We start from the raw sequence: 19,609 nt of genomic DNA, 5'->3' as shown, positions 1-19,609 counted from the left end.
ACTGGCGTAGATATTAGAATGACTGACAATACTGCACTCGGAATTTTGTACTTTTTTTTTCATATTCCCACATATTCATATTTTTTTTCATATTCCGTATAAAGAAACCTCTCTAGGGAGATATTCATAGCACCTGATTTACACAGAATGTTTCATCTACAAAAAAGGGACATAGATTTGTCTTTGTGTACAGCCCTGATCTTTAAAGGAGCAGAGTTTCGTTGCTTTTAAAGGAAAAAATAGAAAGAAAGAAAGAAAAATTTCTCCTTGACCCTTTTCATGCAACTCGAAAGCTTGAATCCAGTGGGGATAATTATTTTGTTAGCCCTTTTCCAGGACAGCAGTTAATTCTCACTTTTGCAGGCAACCAAAATAGTGTTTGAGCAGAATTAAGGAAAATACTAGAATTTTATGACCATGACAGGCCAAAAAGCTACATGAAGAATAATAAAAGAGGTATTGAAACACAAAGTCTAATTTCAAATTTATATTTTGTTTTTAGGCATACTCCTGAACAAATCCAAATGCATCTTAAAGATATTATTAATAATAGTATTTTATTATTTACCATTTATCATTTATTTTATTGTTATTTATTATTTATAATAATAATTGATGATAATAATAATAATCCTCTGTAATAATTGATGCTAGATGGATGAAAAAGCTGCTTGCTATAGGCTAAGGCTAGCTGAATGAAATGAATAGTTTACAAATCTCTATTGAAAATATATCATAACACATTTCCTCTAGATGACATACATTTATGAAAAATTTTGTAGCTAAACTTGATCCAGAATACCTTAGTGACATTTAGGATTTTTTTTCCTGCTTCCTGGCAGATGGTCAGAATAGTCCTTCCATAAACTAATTTTCCAGGCCTTTGTCCCATATTTTGTTATTTTAATCCCTAATGTTCTAAATATCAGGTCCCTGGATGTTTTTGATAAACAAACTCATGTTCACTCATCTTAAGATTCCCTCACATTCCATTACTTCCAAAAAATTAAAAAATAAACAAAAAGCAAAAAAAAAAGGAAAGCTGGCAACTTCTACATATTATGTAACCATTTGACCTCTCTTTATTATTACTTCACATTACATATATTCCATCATGGCCACTCCAGCCGATTTTTCAGTGTCGTTGGGAAACTTCCTGCTCATAAAGAACATGGACTTTTGGAGCCAAGAGAAAATTTCTTCAAAAATTTTAGGAAAGGATTTAGAATCATAATTTTCAGAGGAAATGGGAAGAGGAGGGCAGTCATAGCTGTGTTAGGATTCAAGATCATGACACATGCCAATTTCTTCTACTTACAAAGGTGGTTTCTCTCAACTTTAGTGGGATAGCTCAAGAGTTTGTAAGTAAGTTTTATCACCTTGTGAATAGTTCTACTTAGAGCTCTTACGCTGCACTTTTCATGATTTTTTAGCATGCATGTTGCATGTTCCTTTCAATTTAAAAATATTCTTTTATTACTGATTCTAGACCCAAGGGATATGGTGGACTGTAGGTTGATGGCAGAGGCTCTGATGACAGAGAGTAAGCAGCTGAATCATATTTGCTAAGTCTATAAATAGAGGAGGTGTTAGCAGCACCTAAGCAGGGCAGTGGTCATGTTGAGACATTTCTGCAGAAATTAGAGGCCAGATTTCAGGAGTATAACAAAGTTATGTATGTTTTAAAACAACAATTTTGTAAATTACACCTGCTTTATTTTTGGCAGTTTTTCATAAAGCAGAATAACTTTGCAATGTGAGATGTCTTATGAACAGCTTTGGGAATCCAGCTATCAAGGCTTAGTGGTGGTGCATCCCTGGTTGCTGGTAAAATCATTCTCTTAACCTTCTAAAGAATAAGCATTGAGTCATAAATCCTTTTCATCCACTTTGAGCCATAAATCCTATTCATCACAGGAAGTGGAAGAAGCCATTCTAGAAACCAAAGACGTGATGTGCAACTCAGATGTCATGGATTTGATAGCAGTGGACTGCTCATTATAATCCATTGCTAATATTAATTCTCTCTCTATTGAGACCTTTCACATCAGTCATCATCATTCACTACAAGTTTTGAGGTTTTACCAGTCCCTAACCCTAGTATGATATCCAGACTTCAAGGATATGAAATTATTTTTCTGTTGTGAGGAAATTTCAGTTTTATTTCCATGTTCTTCCCCAAATTGACAATGTGACCAATTTGTGGTCTGGGCTGAATCCATGTGCTTTTGCAACTTATACTTTTAGTTGTTGTCGTAGCAGTGGTAGTATGGTACAGAGGAATCAAATAGTGGGTCTGTTTTCCAGGGCCAAGGTTTAGTCTTAGAAGCTGGAGGCTGATCTCCTGAAGGAGCTCTCCGTGGCCATCTTTCAGTGCAGAAGGACTGGCTTTCTACAGGGCAGTGGAAGAAGATCAGTGGAGAAAGGGCAGCAATGCAATCTAGACTGCATGCAGGGCCATATGCTGAGCACTCAAGTGTCTCAGATACTGCAATAAATTCAGCAAATATATTTATGTACAATTGACCAGTTCAGATTTCTTCTGTCTAGCTATGTACCGATGCATATGACATTAATGAATCTAAAGGAAGAAGTGGGAGCAAACAAAATTTTTCCTGTCTTTGTTCTCCAAACACACCTTAAATTTTATACACTTTGCATGGTCAAGGCTAGGAGAGTTCTCTATGCAGTCAGAGTTTTATACAAAAGTAGTTTTGGAAAAATTATAGAATGTTCATATATCCTCTTACACTTTTTGAAAGCATTGTGGTTTTATACAAAGTTTATGGCAGATAGTAGAGCTGATTATATACCACTCAGATAAATATTGTTTGGTTATATAAAATTTGTATTTCATACACTTGGAACACAAGAGACTACAAATTCATAATGATTACTGCTACTTCTGAACACTACTGTGGTTGCAGCAAGCACTTTTTTTATTACCTACTACTTTAATGTTTGGAGACCTTTGCCCGTTTAGTTAAGTAAAACTAAAGTAACACAAGGCTTTCTCTTTAAACTGAAGTGTTTTCTGTTGAATAGTTCATAAATAACAGAACTGTAAAGCATCTCCATCAGCAAATATCATTTATTCAAGCCTTAATAATTCCTGACTCTTACAAGCTCCTACTGTTGGAACAATAACCACTCAAATCCATCTTAGATTCAGATGAAGCATTTTTATTTTCAAGGGTTATTTCACTAGGAATTTCATCAAAGAGAAATGCTCACTTACAGAAACCCTACGAGTAGGAGCTCTTCCTTTACAGTACTTCAGTTCTTCGGGTTCTGGAAAACAAAATATAGGAAACGTGTGAATGTTTGTCTTCTTTAAGTGACAGAATTTGATTTCAGTTAAGACTGGCATCAGATTATGGGAGATCTTATTCCATCCACAGCAATTTGCCCATACATTATTTTATTTCTTTCTATCTGTGCATAAGAGCATGCCCACCCCTATGGGCTCTGTCGGTTGTGACTTGAAAACAGTAGACTTAAAAAGACAGACAAGGGCAGAATAATTTTCACTTTTCAGGCAGAGCAATGTAAGAATGAATCAGTCAACACAATATCTGAGGAAATACAATTGAAAATCATATACTGATAGCACTCATGAAAGACTCCTACTCAGGAAGCATTAAATCTGCCCCACAGTAACAACTAACTTTTGCTCTTCTTTAAGGGCTGATGAAGAGGTTATATTACAAAATCTTTCATTCAAAATAAAGAAAGGTATAAAATCATGTTTTCAAAGGTTTTTAATTCCAGCATATAAAATACAAAGATTATTCTGTTTTTAAAGATAAAAATGGAGGGAGCTTCAAACTTTAGCTGAGTTATATCTCTTTTTTGCAGATCTTTGTAAAGCAAATCACTTATTTGCACACTGTGTTGTCAATTACTGAGCTACTGGGAGAAGTATTGTGACATATGCTGAATTTCATTTTCAATTTTCTCAACTGTGGTTCTGTTCTACTTTTTTTTTATTTCATATACCGGGTTGAGGCAAAGATAAGGTTACACTACAGGTTTTGGTTTTGCAAATCAGTTGGGGATTACCTCCTTAGAAACACGAGATTTTGTACCATGGAACTATAGAGAAAACTACTATGCAAATGAAACGTTTTGAAGAATCAAAGATCCCTTAAAGTTAATTGTTCTTTGAGCAGGCCTAATTTTTAAATGTATTTTACTTACGAAGGAAAATAAAATGCTGTGTTGGATTGGAAGAATGAGCTCAAACTATGCAAAAATAGTTCAGTTTGGATTGCTTTATATCCGACTGAGCTATATACCACCTTTGGATTTTATTTTTTTTTCAATAATACATAAGCATCCTTTAAGAGGTTTTGACTCAATGTAACTATAATAAAGTTGGGAATGTTTGGCCCATTTTTAAGAGGAACTGAGAATCCCAGGAAACAATTCTTATGTCATTTCACTGGCCAGAACACTCATACCACACATTCATCTGCAAGATTGTCAAGCGATGCTCTGCAGAAATTTGTGTGATTGAATTTTATATGTCTGTGCTACAGTCATAACAATCACTGTAGCATGTCAGGAAGTAGCAGCATGCAGACCAACAAAGAAGTTAAAACTTACTGGAGAAGGTGGGAGTTTTCTGTTATTAATATATGCCAGGATTTTTGGGTAGTTTTCTATTAGTGGCAGCACTTGCAAAGTATCATTTTCCAATAATTTATGCATTTAAATATGAAATACTCAAAGTGTACAACTACTGCTCACATACAAACAAGAATCTCACTTGCTACTGTGTCAGAAGAATTCAAACACTCTTGTCAGTCATTGTCAAGATCCCTCTAGGCTGTTGGCTTAAGTAAATAGGTACTTATGAAAACATGTGAACACTGTAAACTGAAAAAACAACAAAAGTAACAAAAAAACAGATATAAAATGTTACTGTTAAGCTAAACTTAATATTATTAAGCTAAATTTTTATTTTGCTGTACCTCTTTATAGCCTCTGCTTTTTATCAAATGCTTCTTTTATCACCTCCTCCTCAAGGTTTTATATAGACTCAAAAGTTCTCAATTTTTAGCAGAAACTTTAAAATGTTTTTCAGCAATTCTGTCGGAAATAATGATAATTACATAGTAATAATTTTGCTGCTAGTTCATGAGGTCCAGGTGATTTTGTAACTAATTTCTGTCAGCACTAGACTTCCTACAGAAATAATTGCCAGTTAGAGGGAGACAGGGAGGAAGGGAAGGAGAAGGTAGAGAATTATTAATAATTTTACAGCAAAAGTCCAACACATGGCTGAGAAACTTTTTTGGTTTTACTGTTATGTTTGTCTCTTACTTTTTTCTTCTTCATACCCAACATGTTCATTTTACAAGACTGAGGACAAATGCTAACGTGTCTACAAGTGGCCTAAGCCCCGGAAGATTACTTCGGGGAACTTGTATTTCAGATGCAGGAAGTACATTTTTGCATATAATCAGCAGGTCAGTTAAACTAGATAATTTCCTGCTGCTGGTAGGGATGTGCAGTCAAATACAACCTTATTTCATTTCTACACATACCTATTTTAAAATTATTTCCAAAAAGGCTGAGACTTAAAACCAGAGTAAGTATGAAGGGGAAAATTCAGTTATGCCCCATAATGATTTTTAAAAAAAAATTAATTAGTTAGTTCTTGGATTCTGTTTTTGTTATATATCATATTTTTTTTTTTGTGAAAAATGATGCACATCCCAAGTCTTTTATTCCTCCAACTAGTTTTGGCACTGCTGAAAGGATAGAAGCATGATTGGTTGTTATAATAGAAAAAATAACTTTCTTTCATAAAGTAGATATTGTATAATATTGGCTTTCCTTCAAATGAAATGCAGGTTTCTCTAGAAAGGAAAGACAATTTCACAAAATTGTCTTCAGGATGCAGCTTCATTAAGGGTCAGAGATGTTGAGGGAAGGTAAGAATGGATGTATTTTAATGCAAACAACTCCACTTCAGGCACAGCTTGTTATAAAATGAGGATAAATACAGGTCTTAAAAAAAAAAAAAAATTAGCCCTGAAATTCAGCTCACATTTGGGCTTAAGACTTAAGGTATGTTTGATCAGCAAATTTGCCAAGTATAAACTTTGGAGCATGTACAGGCCTCAATCTAAGCACTGATGTTACTATAACCTTGAGAACTCAACCAGACATTGTCAACTGCAATACACTGTTTTCCAGGTCTGTAGCTGCAGCACAGTCAAAGTGTCCAAATTAGCTTCAGTTAGACACTGATTTAAGTCTACTGTAGATGACTATGTCAAATCTTGAACAAGTTAATACTGATCTACCAGACAGAATTTTCTGAACTTAAGCATTATAAATGTGAAAATCTTGCTTTACAATTTTTGTACCATTAATTATTTCTGAGCTTTAAAAAATATTTTTTACAAAAGTTCCCAGAGAATAGGATTGAAAGTGAAATGAGTTATTCACCAAAGATTTAAACAACTTTTAGAAATCTTTTCCCTTATCTCAGAGTTACTATGCAAACAAAAAGTAGTCTTGTACGGTCTTTCTCATTGGGGTTGTCTGTGGCCGCTTGTTTAAATGAACTTACAAGCATCACAAAACAGTCTGGTTCCTTCTAGATCTAATCCTGCAGTCCTGGTTAGCAGTCAGCTGCTAACATAAGTGACACCTCATCAGCTCAAAAATCAAAGGCAGCAGATACATAATGTCAAAATGGTATGCTTCTGCTTACAGATGCTGGCATACTTCAGTCATGTGTATCTGGTGAGCTGTCCAGCTGAAGGTAGTCGTATTTAAGGGTTCTCAGCACCTCACTAAGCAGGATTGTTATGCTACGGATGAACACCAATTTCATTTTACTGGGAAGGAATATACAAGTGACTTTTTTTCACAAATGTTTTGGCACCTCAGCTCCTCCATGTACATAGGCAGAAGCCACACTGTAATATATCAATAATGTTGCCCAATATTGCCTTTTAAGGATATTAGAAACCAGGTATAGATTCCTAAATTACTCCCCCCACCGCCTTGCCCCCTGATTAAAATAAAGATTAAAAAAAGCCATGAGTAAAAATGTCAGCTCAGAAGAACTGAAAAGAAGGCAGCAGGCTTGGGGAGTAATTGAGCAAAGATATGTCAGGCACAATTAAATAATGAAACCTTACAGTTAACTTGATGTGCTAGCTCACCTCTAGAGGATGTCAAATTTACTCAGATTTTTCCAAGCCTGGGGCACACAGTGTACACAGGCAACCTGGCAGTTGTAGTTTGAACGGAGTTGTGTACCTAGAGACTATGTGGTATCAGGAGAGAAATCATGTTGAATGTCTTTCTGCCACAATGAATTTTATAAATTAAAAATGTGTGCCTTGGGCTTATTTTTTTTTTTTCAGACTGTAAGAATAAACTTATATTTCCTGAGTTGGTTAATTTTAAGTTATTACTTTGCCTTCCTTGTCTTCATTCTACCCTCTTAACTTCAACAAAAGTACTTGATACAATCGCCTTTTACACAGTGATTATAATCACAACAGAATAGTAGTTCCACCTAAGGTTCAATTGTAATTACATAAAAATAAGAGATAATGGAAATGGAATAGCTTTAAGGAATGTTAGTCTTTCTGGTGCACAAACAGACTCCACATAAAGTTGCCTGTTGTAAAATGAGAAAAGCACTGTTGAAGACGATCCCCAATGGTAGAATCTTTTCTAAAATAGTTCTGGTTATGCTGTGTAGTTCTGTTATATACTTTAAAATAGCATGAGCTCAGTGTAGTTGTTCTGAAAGAGGCAAGAGGAAAGGAAAACTTTGCTCTTGGGACTTTCACTAAACAAATTCTTAGGAATGTTAGTTTACCAATACTTTCCTTTTACCTTCCTATTACTCATTTAGTAATTACATTTTGACATTTTCTGACCAACAACCTGCATGTTAATTAGCTGCATATTAATTTGTGCCTTGGTCTTTTTTACTTTTTTTCTACATGCTCATGATGGGTTTGTCTATTAAACTTAGGTTCCACTTGCTGCATGTTCTTTTTTATGTGTTTACAATTAATGGAAAGCTGTAGTTTAATCTTGGCCTTTTATTACATATTATTTTTTTTTTCTTCAGGGCAAAAGTTTGTGTTTATACCTCTAGTATTGTACATGCATTTTGTACATATTGTACATATTGTATATACTCTTCTTGGACAAGAGGTATTCATTCTAGGCAAACCTGCTGAGCCTTTGGGAGCTTATTATTTGTTTCCCCATTGAATTCCTTAGTTCTCTATCTGAAAATTTAATCTTTATAAGGTCAAATAGCAGAGAAACAAGGAGCACAAACTTAATGGTTTTCTTAGAGTTTTATGAGGTTTTGGTCTGGTTTTGGTTTCGAGTGTTTAGGTGTATTCTTAAAATAGAAAGATCTTTTCTAACTATTACCATCAACAGTGTCATAGCATGTGAATTTCCCCAAATATAGAAGAAGTTTAAGGTCTACTTTTTGGAATAGTCAGAATTTCTCCTCCACCCTGTACTTTCTTTTACATGGAAATGCCTCTTAGCTTAGACAGAATTCTGAATAAAATCCACAATTCACTATGGATGCATCACTATTTTGAGGATGTATTAGCCTGCTATGTAATGGCCTCTCTACTAGACATTTGTACAAGTCATTACTTCCTTCAGCAAACTGTTGCAGACAGGCTAAATTTCATGTTCTAATCAAAATGAGCACTCTAAATTCAATCAGAAGCTGCAGCGCAGTAGACTACTTACATGCCAATATTTAAATTATTATATGTTCCAAAACAGGTGGGGAAAAGTGGCTTATGAATCTAGCTCAGGGGAAAATGGAATCAATATGTTGTTCCCCCTGAACTCAGAAGGTGCAGGAAATCTAAAATATGTGCCTCCCACCAAAGTAAGGTATTGCTGATCTGCAGTAGTCAATCAGAACTCACCTGAGTAGTAACTCGAGATCACTTGATTCCCAGTGAATTATAACAGCTTAGTGGGAGGTAACACCTAATAGTAGGACCCTCAAAAAAATTACCGCCTGCTTCTGAAGCCCCTGCTATTTACTAGCCAAGGTCTTCCATTTACTGGGAATTAAGAGCTCTTAATTCTGTGCTCAGCAGGAGAAACAAAGCTATTTCATAGGGAAACAATATTTTAGTTTCCTGAGTGGGAGTAGCTTTTATGACTCAGCAGTCACTGCTTCTCAACTGCAAGACACTGCAGATTGAAACTGTCTTTTTGCTCCTGTGACTGAGTCTGTGAGAGCTCAGCAGCCTTTTAGCTTGGGGAAAAAAGAGCTAAGAGGCAGGGAGAAAAAGATATTTTGCGTGAGAAAGACAGCAAAATATTGATGACTGATGTCTGGTAGCTGTCATAGGCTCCTGGAGCTCCTATTGAGTGGCAATGACTATTGGATCACAGCATCTGTTGTCTATCTCAGAAAATGCTGAAGAAGTGGTGATCCAAGAGTTACAGTCACATAGAGTAAAGAGATATTGACTACCACAGTGGCCAGGTTTGCAGATCCAGTCACAATGAGTGCCACCAAGAGCTAGATTCCAGGTCTGTTCTACTGCATAGCGCTGGTATACACAGTGCAGAGGCAAGAAATGACCTTCACTTACTTGGTCTAGTAATAGCCTTTTGTTTTAAATACAATAGAGCCACAGATAGTTGACTGATAATGCATGCTGGAAAGGTGAGACTTTATTTCTCTGAATCACAGAGCTGCCTGCAACTCACTAAGCTCAGAATTCAGGAGGATCTGTCAGTTGAGGACTGCAGAAGAGGCACATCAGTGATTTGTTTTCCAGAAACATGCTTCCATTATTAGAAGTTGGACTCTCAAGTTCCTTTCATGCACAGAAAGCTAGCTTTCCTAATGAAGCTGATGCACCCAAAAGATGATGGGCACATAAAACAGGGTTTTAGTGGAAAAACACCTACCTCAAAGAGTAGTTATATAAAAATAGAACACCTCAAACAAAAATTCTTTAAAGTAGGAAAGGGAGTTAAAAATTGAGGAAAAAAAAGGCAAAAGAAAATAATTAGTATCTTGTGTCTCAGGTCCCCACTGTAGGGAACTGAGGGTTCATGAGCCTCAAATTAATCTTAAACATTTTGCACATGATGGCAAAGGCCACTTTAAATTACTACATAGACACATTATTGGGCTATGTTTTTGCAATATCTAGCATGATGAGGTTGTAACCCTAGTTAGTTTCTAGATATTAACATAATGACCATGATAAATGGTACATTTTTACCTCAGAAATTATGGTTGTTTTTCTAACTTTGTGCCACAATTAATCCATTGTTGTCACGGTGAACACAGCTAATTAAACTCTGGATTTCTTGTTTCTTTCCATAGGGTTTGGGATCTTTTTTTCTCTTTCTCCTTTATCTTGATCTAAAATTAAAGTAAATGGAATATAACCATTAATTTCAGGGGAGTTTGAATGAAGCTGCCTAAGCACTGTATGGAAATGATGCTTCTTCTTCTTTGCTTATGGAATAAACAACTCTATAACAGATTCTCTCTCCTGTAAGAGTACAATATAAAAGAGAAATTATTCTAAGAAGTACTTAAGAGAAAAAACAACATTGTTCTCTTCAGGTCTGGGAAGTAAAAGAGCTACATGTCCTTATTGCAGTCTGGTTCCTTTGGACATTGCTAAATTTTCTAGTGAAATAAAGTCTCCTTTTCCCAAGAAACCTACAGGATTTCTGTATAACATGACTTAACTGTTAAGTACTTGCTGAATGATGCAACTGAATATGAACCATTTAAGACTCAAGATCCATTTTGCTACATGACATACAAAAGGAGTTGGAGAATGGCTATTTCTTTACTTTACAGGCTAAAGACAAAAGACAGGAAAAGGTCTGAGAAAGGCAATTACTTCCATTTTATTTCTGAAAAAAAACTTGTTATGAAGCAGAGAGAAAAATTAAGCAAATAGGAAATCAAACAACTTGCTACACGTCAATGACAAAGTGAATAACTATAACCAGATCTCAAAATCAATCTTTGGATAAAAAAGCGCATATCATAGAACATATCATTTAACATAGATTGCTTGGGAACATCAAATAAGAAAAGAGAGAAGAAATGACAAACAACAAAACAAATTACTTAAGAAAAAAATGTGTAAATTTAGGAAGGAGCACTAAGGGAAATAAGGTACAATTTTAAAGGACTGTAAATTGTTATTAGCACAGCAAAACCAAAACTTTAGAGCCATAGAGGAGGCTACAGGTTTGCAGATATTGAAAGACTGGGATTTTCCTGCATATGAAAAGCAAGAATGTTTTGGTGAAGAACAGATCAGAGAGATGGTGAAGGCTGAGATCAACAGCTGAAAAACAAAGGAAGAGGCTAATGATGCAAAATGATCTGACAGGCAGGGCATGGGCCAAAGCATTAGGGACTCAAAGGCAAGGATACTATGGTTATGTATGATTATATGTTGAACATGAAGGAAAGAAAGAGCCTAAGAGGTGAGAGGGAGGAACATTGCCTTATCAAAGCCAGCAGTTAAGAAGGCAGTTAAGAATACATTTCCAGAAGCATAGGAGTTTTAGTTATTTTGCTTGCAACAGAAAATACTCTAAAATCAGTGGACTATATGTTTCGACGCTATAATTCTCTTGATTGTTTGGATTGAATGTAGGCTGACTTATGACTTATGACCCTTGAAATATCATGCCAGTGTTCTATTTAACTTTATTTATAAAATAAAAATAAATAAATATTGATAGATAACAAATACAGATAGGTGGATTTTAAATTCTGTTTTTAACAAGCATTTAAACAGTGACTTCTTGAAAGTACCTGTCAAAATACCATTTTCATTTTTAGGTACCTAAAATGTTTTGAATGCATGGTACAAAGATGTAATTGTAAGACATAAAATCCCTGTTTAGGAATCCGAACTTCAGTATCCAGGCATTGTGCCCCTGATATTCTTTTCAATAACAAGAATTTAACATCACAGTAACCTTGTGATAAGCGTTGCTAACCAATAGCAGTTCTCATCTATTCTGAAGTAATTTAAATAAAACAACTGTCTATCTGCTGCAAAGTTGTGAACATGCTTACTCCTAATTAATCTGTAAATTATCTAAGCAATTATCTAAAATATTTTTAAACATTATATTTGTTGAATTAAAATTAAAATAAAAAATATCTACATATTTGTTTGGCATATAATATGTAGATATATATACAAATTCCCTAGTTTATGTAAAACATCATCTGAAGTGAAGTAAAATGTAGTCATAATTGACATGTAAAAACCTGGAAAAATATTTGATGATTTAATCTGTTGATATAAATGAGAAAATGCAGTTTGATTTGCTAATAAGCAAGGAGGACAATTGTCTTAATGCTTTTCAATGAAGACAATATAACATTGAATCTGGAAAACTGACACTGTACCTGTAGAAGCTGTAATTTATACCTAGCAGAAAGATATGTAATGAGTAACAAATCAGAATCAAAGGATTTCAAGAAATGTGAATATGCAAACTGAATATACAAACTGCTTTTTCTGTGCATATGTCCTATTTTCTCCCACCTCTGTCCATTACATGAGCACAAAAAATTTCAGGACATATTTGCAGAGTTTTGGTGCATTAGTTGTGTAAACATGGGATTATTCTTTCTCACTTTGCTTGTCACGCAACTTTGATGAACACTTATTATAAAAGATTTGGTCAGTGGCAAGACTTGGAAATGACACTATCCAGTTCCCTAGGCACATAGAGAAGGAGTGAATATAATTAGAATAAACAGAAAAATAATAAAACAAGGAAGAAATTACTTCTGCTAAAATTCATAATTAATTTGCTGTCAGATTCCTTCCCTGTGTGGTTAGAATACATGTGGGTGTAATCAGACTATAGAATTAATAACAGTGATACCTCTCCTGATACACCTCAAGAAGCAAATTGTTAAAGTAAAGATGTTTCATTATTGTTCTCCTCATCAGAAATCTAGTCTGACTAAAAAGACTTGACAAAACTGCTCAGCTTTTGCTACTGCAGATATGTCTAGAAATGGTTCAAAGTCAACTTTATTTTGCCATCTCTGAAAATCTAAAAAAGGTTGTGTGGGAAATATATGAATCTTTTTAGAGTAACTAGTGCAGGCATTTGCAACTTTAATTTCCTCTACCAAGTATGTTTTACATTTGCGTTTCTGCTTCAGTCTAATTCTGATTCACTGTGCAGAGAAACATTACTAATTTTTTTTCCTGAAAATTACTACTAAATTTGTTTATAGGGAACATCCTGATCATGTAATACTTTCAGTGTAATATACGCTCTTTTCTTCATAACATATACCATATTGGCTCTCTGGATTTGATGGCCTGATTCAAACTATGCAAATAGGAAGTGTTTTCAATCTTCAGTTCCAAACTTGGCGACTATTTCCTGATCTCCAAGTAAGGGAAGAAAAGGTGCATCATGACAACAGAAGCCAAGGTACCCAAAAAAGCAAATAGAGATGGAATATATTCTTTTCTCTTTCAGGAAAAATCTTTATACAAAATTCAGTCATCTGTTCAGATTGGCAGCTCCTGGTTTTCTAGTATCTAGAATCCAATCATACAATGCTTAAATCAGTCATCACTTTCCTGTTGTCATACAGTTGAGTAATTTCATGTCTGTTATCTCAACTGAGACTCCTACAAGCAGAAGCTTGGTTCTTATATGTGACAGTCAGACATTCATACATAATCATTCTTGCCTTACAGAACTAGGGCAAATAAAAACAAGGTCCAGAACTAAGCAAACAAATACACAGAGAGAGAGAGAGAGGTGGAGGGGAGCTTTCCTTACCTTTAGATATGGACTAGATATGGTGAAATTTTAAATTTCTTTTACATAGCAGGTGGTGGAAACATACTTTAAATCAAAAACAAATAAAACATGATGCTAATCATTCTTAATTCCACTATTCTAGGACTTCGAGTTCCAACAAAACAAGGCGTTGTGGCATTTGTAGCAGCACAAAGAAATCTAACTGTCTTTTGAAATTCTGCACTGGTAAATCCACAAAGATTTAGAAGTACTGAGTAAACCTTACAATACAGCATGTCAATTAGCTTGATAACTCATGTACCAAGTAAATTTGGGAAATTAAAATGACAAGTCAAGGGAAGTTCAGACACAGATCATGCAGATATAACCAAGCTAGCTGAAGTCTTGGGAGCAATCTAGCTATTAGCAGTGTGACTATACATAGGGACTAATTCATCTTGATAGAAGGATGGAGCAGTGACTTAGGATGTTGATACATGTTCAGAAAATCAAAATAATATCTCACAAAAAATTAACAAAATTCATTTAGATTAAAAGATTCATAAATCGTACCAGAAACAAAGGTACAGTAACAAGCTTGATAAAATAAAACCTTCTACTTTCCAATAATATTTTCTTCTGAAGTATGTTAAATTATTGCCACTTCTGTGGTATGCATGCTTTGCATATTACTTTAATATTCATATTGAATTTTATAATCATATGCAAAAAGTAGCATATTGCAAAAGTATAGTGTAAGTTTCTGTAATGTTCTGAATAACAACTGTTGTACTAACAAAGCCCATTTTAGATGATCCGGTGGGTCTCTTCCAACCTGGTTATTCTTTTCTATGATTCTGTGAAACTGGGATTTTAGTGTGTTTTATGGTCATTCATGGTGAATACCTGTCAACTAACAAATGTTAACAGTGTGGAGTGTACCTGCAGTAACTGTGGTCTGCAGCACTGATATATCTATAGTTCACAGAGATTAACAGTCTCATTGAGACAACATCAAAGCAATTTAACATAAAAAATCTGCCAGTAAGTCATGACATTGCTGTTGATGTCTGACATACTATGTTATTACCTGTTTGACCTTTCCTAACTGGAAATATTAGAACACATTTAGTGTCATGAAATTCTAAGATTCCTTTGTCTTCTGTCCTACTTTTCATGTAGGGAATTCTCCACATCAGTTCAGTGGTTGAATAGCTCCTACATTTATATAGGTGTTGGAAAACATAAGCATTTTTTGGTTGCCCAAAGGAATTCTACAGCTTCAAGAGGAATTCTGTGTCAGAGAATAAAAATGTTCAAGTGCCTTGCCTACTTCCTCCTGTCAATAACCTGTATACACATATCATTTGAAACTCTCATTCCTTAGGGCCTGGAAAACTTTGTCTTATTTCCCTTCTTTATGATTGATAGTTAATATGTAGAGATGTTTTAATATGTCTTGAAAGAACTATTTTCCCCTCATTTGAGTTGTAGTGATTTTTCAGATTATGTGATGTACTTGAAGGTATATGTGACAGAAGAGAAAAAAACTGTTAAACTGTCACTGGCAAGTCAAGTAAAATGCTTTCACATCCCTCTTCTTACAATGTTTGGTTTTGATTTTCTTTTTTCAACAAAGACAAGCTTCCCTCTGAGAACTCAGAGTGCAGACAAAATCTTAAATTCAATGAATACCATATATCCCTCTGAGAGCTGAGAGTGCAGATAAAATCTTAAATTCAATGAATGCCATATATCCTTATTGAAAAGTTGTGGAAATTTACTTTTTTTTTTCTGATTTAATAAGATTTGCATGATGAAGTGGATGTATTTCAGATTTTTAGCAGTTCTAGGCATGTTTAAATTTCCTCCAAAAATAATGGAAATAAATCATGATTTCTGACAAATACTAGCATCATTAAAATGGCTCAACGTTGAAAGACATTTTAAAGGTATTTTTAATGTTTTAATACCAGGACATATTAAATTGAAATCTATCTCACTTCATTTCAAGAATGCAATTAAAGAAGCAGTGGCTTTTAAATTTTATTTTAATTGTTTATCTATCATTTGCTTTGTGTATCAGTAACTGTTTTCCAACTTGAATGGTTAAATAAAATGTTTATCTATAAAACCAAATCAGATATCTTCCATATATTAAGTTCTCATGCAGCTATTGAGCTGGTTATGTAAGATTAATATTGGCATTCCTAACATATTGCAGTTTATATTTTAACTAGGTATTTCTTCTTCATTTTTCCCTAAAGAATCTTTCTCTATTAAGAAAAGAGATGTTTCTATTAAGCGTATTAAGATAGAAAAATTAAAAAAATATTGGAGGCAAGTCTTATTATTTACATGTTTTTCTTTTCTGTTTATGTTTTGTAGCATTGCTACTTTTCATATCAGATTCGATAATAATAGTGAAGTAAATAACTATTTGCATCTAGTGGCAACAAAAATTGCATTCTAAGTATACTTTGCCTTTATAAGTCTTGTGAAGAATGATAACACATGCAGCTTACATTGGTGTTGTTTTAACAGGAATTTTTCACCATACACATCAAGGTTAGACTACAAAATCATATCATTCTGTTCATTTTGCATTGTGGGGTTTCTTTTATCTAAAATCATGGCAAAGCTAGAATATGCCACAAATCCAAATCTATGTTAGTAGAATGATTCCACAAAGGTGACTGAGCAAGTAACAGATTTTGTGAAAAAAGTCATGTTTATGAGAACAGAATATATGAGTTAAATTAAAATATCACGTATGTACAAGTACACTTCATACTCCTGTATACGTCAAACACATTCATTTGATGCTGTTAATCTATATCTTTTGAAATGCATTCAGTCTTCACATAATACAGTGGACAATGTTCTTCACTGGGGTGGTTGTGTCACTGCATTGATTTCATTTAATTCATACCAATTCTTATCAGTTGGACACTAAAAATAAACCTATTTACACTTTGCATAAGTGTGGTGAATCCTTTCATGAAATCATAGTAACCACAAGTGACATTTTTACATCTTCCATCACAGGAATTTGCACTTGAATTTAACCATTAAGAGCTGTCATCATGACATACACTCAAAATAAACAAAGCTTTATCTTGTGCTGCAAATGTATCTGTCCCTGTGTTGCATAGATGAGAATAGAGTAGTGCTGCATCAAAACAGGAAACAAAGGCTAACAAATCTATTTTACTCCAAAGAATCTTCTAAGAGTCTAATATTGTGGTAACTGATATCCAAGGTTGAGTTATAAGGTGCCTTAAATCTTGTGCAGACTTTTCTCATTGTTCTTGTCCAGAAATGTCATTTAGACAAAACTTACAGGCTTTCTGAACTTCTTTACCTGCAACAGCCCAGCTGGACTTATTGCTTGTGTAGTTCAAGCAAGTTCAGTCTGCCGGGTACAATCCACTTGGAAATAATTCCAGTATTTGAGGATTTGGTTAGGTGTATTTTACATGCAGTAAAGTTTACATGGAGCTACACAGTACTTTTATGTTGAAATTATATGCATGGTACTTTTATATGAAAACTAGATCTGTGTGTGATAATCATATGGAGAGAGAAAAATGGAACCGTAGCAAGTAAGTCCTGATAGATTTTCCAAAATGACCTTAGAGAGTCAAAAGGTTTGGACTTCTATAATCAGAGACTGAGACAACAATCTTATAGTATACACACTCTTTCACTCTTGTATATTAGATATATGATGTATTATAACTTTTATTTCAGAAAAGAAGTTGAAATGTGGAGCAAATTCATATTTAGTAATATTGTTACAATACATTGTCTCATTGATAGTAATGGGTGAAATGTGTTAAAGCATTTATACTTTTCATCTTGAACCTGAAGTATTAATAAACAAAACAATAATGGCTTTTAAAGGTTTTTTTATGATTTATAGTTTTATCTATATTGGAAAACATTGAGAATAAAGTTAGGATCATACAAAAATGAACTATAGAAAAAGTATGTGTATTTCCTGACATGTTAATATCAGAACTATGTTGAAGGAAAGGAACGAGAACACACACAACAGCTATTGTGAGATCTTTGAGGTGACATTTTTGATTCTACAGTAAACAGCAAATTACCTATAGTAGTCTGAATTATGTATTTTTCTTTGTTTTCATCTGAATTACAGACAATTGTGGCTGTTTTCAATAAATAATTATGTTTGTTGATCCATAAAACCTACAAAAAACAACATTCTTGAGAACATTGAAAAAAATTTTTTGAGATATGTTTATGAACCAGAAAGTAACACAGGCCCTTTTTATTGCATAGCAGAGAAAGAAGTAGGTAACTTTAATAATGTTGACATAAGATAAGCACTGTCATAGACAAAAATAACCTACTGACTAATGTATGACTTCACTCTATGAGTTGCACGCAGCATTAATTCCCCTGTGAAGAGAGCACCATTGAAAAGAAATCTCCATAAGGTACCAACACTTAGATTTATAAGGCTGTTTTTCTTGGCAGATCAGCAAAGCTTTTATTTAATGAGATATTGCTGGAATATCATTCTATTTATAGAAGGTATGATAATCAAGCGGTCTTGCATTCTGCATATTCTGCCTACTTTAAGTTATTTAGAAAATACTAAGGTGAGTCAGCAAAGCATAAGGAGTCAATTGTGCTCGAAATGCTTTGGTGGCTCAAGATGTATTTAGTCCACTTATTTTAATGCTTGTTCACATTCTAAATAAGACATATCATGAGTAAATTCTTGAATCAAAGTTATTCTTGAATGGTTGGCATAGTTGCTGACATTCTTGATACATCTCTGAAGAAGAGTTTCTTTATGTTGACTAGCTGTCTTTTCTGAAAAATTGAAAGTTTCACTAAGAATACATACATTTAGGTGTATACATAAGAGAGAGTCACACATAAATCCTTCTCATGCATAGTAATCCTGTTTTAAAGAGAAGCAGACCTCTGCATGAGTTATTGCTCAAATAGTAGAAATAAGAACCTTTCAGAAAAAAACAGACATGCTATTACTGACTTTGCCTTTCCTTTTACTAGAATCACCATTGTTAGAAATATCACAAAATGTATCTACTCCCTCACAATAATACCTAATATTCTATCGGAATAATTGACCTAAAATCAAATAGCATACACATTATTCAGCAATGAGCAGTTAAGATGAATGCAAATCCCCCTATGAAGCAGATTGCCACCAAGTTTTCCTGAGAGCATCCTTTTATTTTACACATGGTGGAATTATAGGCTCTTGTCAGCCAGTATTGCTACTTATGGGTAATGCATTAAGTCTAACAAATTGTAGAGATGCAATACTCTTCTATGTTTTTGTTTAAGCCTGTCATTAGTAGGATATTACACAGACGCATTTCCAGATTTTATATTGACCATGTCAGCTTTAGTGATAGGCTTGATTTTACTCCTTTCGCAAGATAAGTTTTGTAAACTTGCACAGATATTTGTATTCTGGTAAAGGAAACAAAGGAGAAAGATGAACATCTGCAACGCCATATCATGATTTATAGATAGACCCTATAATTTAATTTTTCTAATTAAGTTGCAGGCTGCCCTTTTATGTAGCTACCTGTCCTGTGAAAGAAGGAATTGTTTTAATTACAAGTGCCATTCCTTCTAGAAATAATATGGTAGGAAAATTAAATGCAAATTCTGTATTTCCTGTATGATTTTCGTGCATAACAGTAACATTAAAAAAAATTTTTAGGATATTATTACCGTTAGGTTCAGCAGATCTTTTGCTAATACTTGATTTTCACAGCTCTTCAGC

Source organism: Phaenicophaeus curvirostris, chromosome 3 (genome assembly GCF_032191515.1).
Source record: "Phaenicophaeus curvirostris isolate KB17595 chromosome 3, BPBGC_Pcur_1.0, whole genome shotgun sequence".
In the NCBI taxonomy this organism is placed as follows: Eukaryota; Metazoa; Chordata; class Aves; order Cuculiformes; family Cuculidae; genus Phaenicophaeus; species Phaenicophaeus curvirostris.
Note: the sequence above shows the minus strand (reverse complement) of the source record.